The sequence below is a fragment of the Protopterus annectens genome, chromosome 13.part0, assembly GCF_019279795.1.
Source record: "Protopterus annectens isolate FY-2018-M chromosome 13.part0, PAN1.0, whole genome shotgun sequence".
Taxonomy (NCBI): domain Eukaryota; kingdom Metazoa; phylum Chordata; order Ceratodontiformes; family Protopteridae; genus Protopterus; species Protopterus annectens.
Window position 1 is genome coordinate 706058116 of NC_056747.1, and position 7500 is coordinate 706065615.

General features: G+C 51.4%; 1 protein-coding gene across 1 annotated transcript in view; it reads left to right on the forward strand.

The window, feature by feature from the left end:
- The window catches only part of LOC122787953 (troponin C-like), a 743205-nt gene that overhangs the window by 367835 nt on the left and 367870 nt on the right, over positions 1-7500 (forward strand). The gene's annotated exons all lie outside the window — the stretch shown is intronic.

The following is a 7500-nucleotide window of genomic DNA, read 5'->3' on the forward strand; positions in this document are numbered from 1 at the left end:
GGTTTCCCTTGTCGGCTCCAAGGGGGCTAGTGGCATCGGACCCTTGTCCGACCCCGCTCTCCCTCTCGGGGCTTCGGCTTTGGTAAGCTCGGCGCCGACATCGGCCTCGGAGCCTTCCCTCTCAGTGGAGCCGGGCATTCCTGTTTCCTCGGAGCGGGGATATTCCGGCCTCCCGGGAGGGAGCCTTTGAGGTGATGAGGAGTGTCCTGGCCTCTGAGCCTGGTCAACGGTCCATCCCTCTAGCTCCTCCCTCATCAGTGCCTGCAGATGCCTCTTGCCAGCCTCTTGCTCTCAGGCCCAGGGATCCATCGCCCCAGGTTTCCCCATTGGGAATTTCCTCCTCTTCGAGGTTTCTCCTGATCCTGCAGGGGAACCCCTCGGAAGAGGACGTGTAAGAGGAAACACACAGACTCCTGAGTCTACTACATCTGATACCGACTTAGATGAGTCGGAGGGTTCCCACGATCCCCTCTGAGGATGTCTCCTTTTCAGACATCCTTGAGCTCCTCAAACAGAGGGGGAATTGGCCCTCCATTGATCCCTCCGAGGATGAGTCGGTATACCTGGAGGCTTTTGGATCCCGACCCTCCACCTCCTGGGTGTCTCCGCCTTTCGACCCACTGATGCAGGTAGTGGCTCGGAAGGCGTGGGCGGCTCCAGATTCTGTGGAACCTGTGCCCAGGAGACCATCCAAATTCATCACGGCCCCTTCGGACAAACAGTTCCTTTCCAAGGGTGTCTCTGTCGATGCTATGGTGGTGGCGGTGGCCACTAAGAAGGAAATGGCGGATCCGTCAGTACCTGTCCATCCTCCTAACAAGGATTCTAGGACCATGGACAGGTATGGAAAGCGGATGTTTTCTTCAGCGACCTTTGCTATGCGTTCGCCGAATTATCTTTGTCACTTCACCAGGCTTCAACGAGATGTTCTCAAGGAACTGGGTGAAGTAGTCCAGGATCCTTCTGCTGCTGGGGCTCAGGAAAAGATTGCCTCGCAGCTTGCAATCCTGAATTCCATATCTAACTCCTCCATGCGGCTCATATCCTATGCGGCCGATGGAGCGAGCAGGGCCGCAGGCACAGGAGTTGCTCTTAGACGCCAAGCCTGGATGCGGCTTTGTAATTTTATGGACCCTTTAAGGCGTCCTTCACTAATACCCCCTTTGATGGTTCGGCTTTGTTCGGACCTCAGGTGAAGGATACCTTGACCAGGTGTGAGCAGGACGGTAAAACTCTTTCTGCCGTTGGAGTCCAGTTTTCCACTCCTTCTAGACCATACCCCAAGGGTCAGAAGGGGGGGAAGATGTGGTTCCGTAAAGCCCAAGGAGCTACACCGGACACACGTGGTCAGTTTACCCCCAGAGGCAGAGGGGGTAACAATAATAGACGCCGCCCTGGAGGCAGGGGGGGGGGGGTCCTCAGAACCAGGGCAACAGGGAGTCTCTTCCTGAGAAGCCCTTTCAGCACCCCTGAGGTGTTGCCCGACTGTCCACCCTTGGAGGCAGTCGGGGGAAGGATTTTGCTGTACCCAGTAGCCTGGCAATCCCTATCTCAAGAGATGTGGGTACAGTCGATCATATCCGAGGGTTACAAAATCCCTTGAAGGTTTCCCTTACCTCTACAATCCCTTCCAGACATCTCACCCGGTCAAAGGGATTTGGCAGAACAGGAGGTTTCAAAGCTCCTAGAAAAAAGAGCCGTCCAGACTGTGCCGGCAGACCAGGTAGGATCCGCGTCTACTGAGATTCTTTTGGTCCCCAAAGGACGGGAGATTGGAGACCAATATTAGACCTGAGCAATCTAAACAGATTTGTCAAGAAGGCAAGATTCCGGATGGTCACGCTTCAGTCCATTCTGCCCTTTCTGGGCAAGGACAACTGGATGTGCTCTATAGACCTTCAGGATGCGTACTATCACATAAAGATTCACAGACGCTCCAGAAGGTTTCTCCGCTTTCGGCTAGGGACCAGTCATTACCAATTCAGAGCACTGCCCTTTGGCCTCACTTCAGCCCCCAGAGTGTTTACCAAATGCATGGCAGTGGTCACAGCTCATCTGAGACGTCGAGGATTCCAGGTGTTTCCCTATTTGGACGACTGGCTCCTCTCCGCCACCACCAAGTGTCAGCTTCTTCAGTCCAGAGACTACACTCTACAGCTTTGCAGGAGTTTGGGAATTTCAGTAAATTTCGAAAAATCTTCCCTGCTGCCTTGCCAATCTATCACCTTTATAGGCGCAGAATTAAACACCGTCAAAATGTTAGCCAGACTAACAGATCAAAGAATTCTGGACATCCAAAAATTTGTTCGGCTTCTATTGCAAAGCAACAAGATCAAAGCCAGATTTATACTGAAGGTTCTAGGTCTTATGGCTGCGACCATTGTTCTTCTACCACTGGCTCGCTTCCACATGCGTCTTCTGCAGTGGATGCTATTCACGCAGTGGTCATACCACAGTCTCCCGATGAGGCACGAAATCTTGGTAACACAGTCGTGCCGAGCTCATCTGAACTGGTGGATATCTTCCCCTCTTCTTCATCAGGGCCGACCCTTTATTCCCCCTCCTCCAGTTGCCACAGTCACTACGGATGCCTCTCTGATCGGGTGGGGGGGGGGCATTATCAGGGCAGGATGGTCCACGGGACGTGGCAACCCATAGAATACCATCTGCACATAAATGTCCTGGAGATGAGAGCAGTGCTTTTAACATTGCAAGCCCTCAACGACTTTCTTCCCACGGGGACTATTGCAGTACAAACGGACAACATGTCCGTAGTCTGGTACATCAACAAACAGGGCGGGACCAGGTCCTATCCGTTATGTCGAGAAGCTCTCAGACTTTGGCAATGGGCGATCTCTTCTCAGCGGTTTCTGATAGCAACGCACATCCGCGGCAGGTCCAACCTATTAGCGGACAGGCTGAGCAGATCCATTCTGATGCCTCACGAGTGGTCTCTCAATCAATCTGTAGTGGATCAGATTTTTCTGAAGTGGGGCACTCCTTGTTGCAATCTTTTTGCTACTCCTCAAAACAACAAGTGCCCCGATTTCTTCACTCTCTTTCCCCTTCCAGGCCAACCGCTGAGAGACTCTCTAACCCAGGATTGGCCCGGGGACTTCTGCACGCTTTTCCTCCTTTTCCCTTGATTCCACAAGTCATTCAGAAAGCCACCGTTTTGAGAGCCAAGTTGATCCTCATTGCCCCATATTGGCCTCGACAAATTTGGTTTCTGTCTCTGCATCGTCACCTTCTGGTGCAGCCCTGGCATCTGGACCCAGTTCCGGATCTCTTGATCCACCAATCGGGTCAGCAGCACCGGGCCATTCATTCTCTCAACCTCACTGCTTGGTTGCTCCACTTCCTACCCTAGCCAGGCTACCGATGATTTCGGACTCAGTCAGAGACATTTTAGTGTCTTCCTTGAAGTCGTCCACTAGGACTGTTTATGCTAGCAAGTGGCAACGTTTTTCTATTTGGGCAAATTCCAGAAATATTGACCCCTTTACTGCTCCTGTACATTCGGTTTTAGATTTCCTGGCGGAGGTTTTTCATTCAGGATCCTCGTCATCTACAGTCAAAGTACAACTGGCTGCTATTTCCAAGTATCATGTTGGCTTGCATGACAATAACATTATGTCTCATAGGTTATGCAAGGCCTTTCTGAGAGGAGTTTTCCTCCTAAAACCACCTATAAAGCTTCCTCCTCCGCAATGGGATCTAAACTTAATGTTGGCATCCTTGATACTACCTCCCTTCGAACCGTCTGCTTCATGTTTTTTGAAGTTATTGACCTGGAAAACTATATTTTTACTGGCTGTCACTTCTGCAAGAAGGGTTTCCGAGATTCAAGCTCTCTGCATTCGTTCCCCTTATTTGGTTTTTCATAAGGACAGGGTATCATTAAGAACTAACCCTTCCTTTCTCCCCAAAGTCGTATCTCAAACCAACATTAACCAATCTATAGACCTACCAGTCTTTTTCCCAAACTATTCCGACAGAGCTGAACAGAAACTGCATTTTTGGATGTCCATCGTCAGCTCAGGTACTATTTGCATAGAACTAAACAATTCAGAAAATCGGACCAATTATTTGTCTCCTATGCAGAAAACAGGATAGGTCTTCCAGTATCTAAAGTGACCTTATCCAGATGGTTGACTTCCACTATTTCCTATGTGTACTCTCTCAGAGGCAAACAGCTATCTTCTAAGCCAAAAGCACACTCAACCAGGAGTCTATCCACTTCTGCAGCTTTTCAGGATAGACTACCCATTGATACCATTTGTGCAGCAGCTACTTGGGCTACGCCCCATACCTTTGTCTCTCATTACAAGTTGGACTTGGCCTCCAGAGATAGGGCCAGTTTTGGTTCCACAGTTCTCAAGAGTCTGTTCCATTGAGCCACCCGGGATACAGGTGCTAGGGACGCGGTCCCATCCAGCAAGAATGAAGGCGAGATTGACAACTTAACATTTAGAAGTTATGTACCTACCATAACGTTCCATGTTAGTTGTCTTCTCGCCTTCTTTCTTGCGTCCCTCCCTCCTTCCCCCTGGCCTGGACAGATCTTGAAGAGTTCCTATTAGGTTGTTTCCTCTGGAGCCTTCATATGAGGACTTCTATTAGGAACTTGTGTTCCTAATTATGTTAGGATAGTCTTTAGCAGGGTAGGTTAGCTACCAAACGAGATCTGAGGTAGTTCCGCCTTGCATCATGGGATATAGGGTTGCCTCGAGCTGGTAAAAGGAGTTCCTAAGCTAAAGCAAGTGCCGAGTCAGAGCCGAGGATCGGCTCCGAACCCATCCAGCAAGAAAGAAGGCGAGAGAAGACAACTAACATGGAACGTTATGGTAGGTACATAACTTCTAATTCGACATTGGCTCCGGCTGGAACCGATGTTTCGAAATCTCATGCCGTTACCTCTGCTCCGGCTGGAGCCGAGGTTGGCAAGACTCAGTTGGCTCCGATAGGCTTATCGGAGCCACCATCAAAGAAGAGGTCTAGGTCCCCTTCCATCGGCTCCATCCACTCGGCTCCGGGATCCCCTCTTCTGTCGGAGCGGAACCATAGGTCTAATTCCTCTCGGTCCTCAAGGCGGTCTGACCATGACTTACAAAGTGTGGTGAGTAGACTTCTCAAGTCCGAGGCACTGGCCCAAATGCTGCATAGCCCTACTCAGCAGTCAGCGGCTATTTCCATCCCTGATTTTATTCCTCCTCCGACTCCTTTGAGTTCGGAGCTGGGGCTCATCGGAGCCGTGGCTGTCGGTGCTTCGGAGTCGATACCTTCCTTTTCGGCTCTGTCGTCTGCTCCGATTTCCTCCTTGGAGGGATCTCGGCGCCGGGCTTCCCTCGTCGGCTCCGAGGGGACGAGTGGCATCGGACCCTTGTCCGACCCCATTCTCCCTCTCGGGGCATCGGCACTGGTGAGTTCGGCTCCGACATCGGCCTTGGAGCCGTCCCTGTCGGTGCCGGGGGGGTACTTGTCTCCTCGGAGCGAGGACCTCCGGCCTTGGCTGATAGGGGCGCCTTCGTGGTCATGCGGAGCGTGCTAGACCCAGTGTCTACCCCACAGTCGGCTCCGTCAGCTCCTCCCTCTTCAGTGCCTGCGGTGGTTTCTACCAATCCCCTTGTATCAGACTGTAGAGAGCCAGCTCCTCAGGTTTCCCCATTGTGAATTTCCTCCTCTTCTGAGGCCTCTCCTGATCCGGTAGGAGAACCCCCTCGGAAGAGACAGTGCAAGAGGAAGCACATTGACTTCCCTGAGTCTATCACCTCTGACACTGACTTGGAGGAATCTGAAGGTTCCCCTCGGTTCCCCTCTGAGGATGTCTCTTTTGCTGACATCCTTGAAATCCTGAAACAGAGGGGGAACTGGCCCGCCCTTAACCCTTCAGAGGACGAGTCAGTTTACCTTGAGGCGTTTGGCTCTCGCCCTTCCACCTCCTGGGTGTCCCCTCCCTTTGACCCCCTTATGGAAGTGGTGGCAAGGAAGGCTTGGACGGCCCCTGATTCAGTGGAAACTACCCCAAGGAGGCCGTCAAAATTTATTACTGCCCCTAAAGAGAAAGAGTTTCTATCTAAAGGTGTCTCTGATGCCATGGTGGTGGCCGCAGCCACTAAGAAGGAGTTAGCCGATCCTTTGGTACCTGTCCATCCTCATAATAAGGAGTCTAGGACCATGGACAGGTACGGTAAGCGGATGTTTTCATCAGCGACCTTTTCAATGCGGTCGCTGAACTACTTGTGTCACTTCACCCGTCTCCAGAGAGATTTGCTCAAGGATATGGGTGAGGCCATGCAGGATCCAACAGCTGTGGGGTTCCAAGACAAAATGAACTCCCAGTTGACAACCCTGAATTCGATTGTCCACTCCTTCATGCGGCTTATCTCATATGCTGCTGACGGGGCGAGTAGGGCCGCAGGCACAGGTGTAGCTTTCCACGTCACGCCTGGATGCGGCTTTGCAATTTTGCGGACCCTTTCAAGGCGTTCTTCACCAATTCCCCCTTTGATGGCTCAACATTGTTTGGTCCTCAGGTGAAGGATACATTGACTAGGTGCGAGCAGGAAGGTAAGACTCTCTCTGCCGTGGGAGTCCGTTTTTCTACCCCTTCTAGACCTTATCCAAAAGGTCAGAGGGGAGGAAAAATGTGGTTCCGCAAACCTCAGGGAGTCTCATCTGACGCACAAGGTCAATTCCCCTCTAGAGGCAGAGGGGGGGGAATAACAATAGACACCGCCCTAGGGGCAGAGGAGGTCTGCAAAACCAGGGTAGCAGAGAAACTTTCTCTGATAAACCCTTTCAGCATCCCTGAGGAGCTGCCCGGCTGTCCACCTTCGGAGGCAGTCGGGGGAAGATTATCACTGTACCCAAAAGCCTGGCTTTCCCTCACTCAAGACAAATGGGTACAGTCAATCATATCCGAGGGTTACAAAATTCCATTTATTCACATCCCATCCCAACCCAAAGGATCCCTTCCAGACGTTCCACCCAGTCTAAGGGAATAAGCAGCATTAGAAATATCAAAGCTGCTGTCAAAAAGAGCTATCCAACCAGTCCCAGCAGACCAGCAAGGATCCGGAATCTACTCCAAATTCTTTTTGGTACCAAAAAAAACAGGGGACTGGAGACCAATCCTGGATCTCAGCAAATTAAACAATTATATCAAAAAAACAAAATTCTGGATGGTCACGTTACAGTCCATTCTACCCTTCTTGGGTCAGGACAATTGGATGTGCTCGATAGACCTTCAGGATGCGTACTACCATATCAAAATGCACAGACGCTCCAGGAGGTTTCTCCGCTTCAGGCTAGGAGCCAGTCACTACCAGTTCAGAGCCCTGCCCTTTGGTCTCACTACAGCCCCCCCGAGTGTTTACCAAATGCATGGCAGTGGTCGCGGCTCACTTGAGACGTCAAGGATTCTAGGTGTTTCCATATTTGGACGACTGGCTCCTTACCGCCACCACCAGACATCAACTGCTTCTATCCAGTGACTTC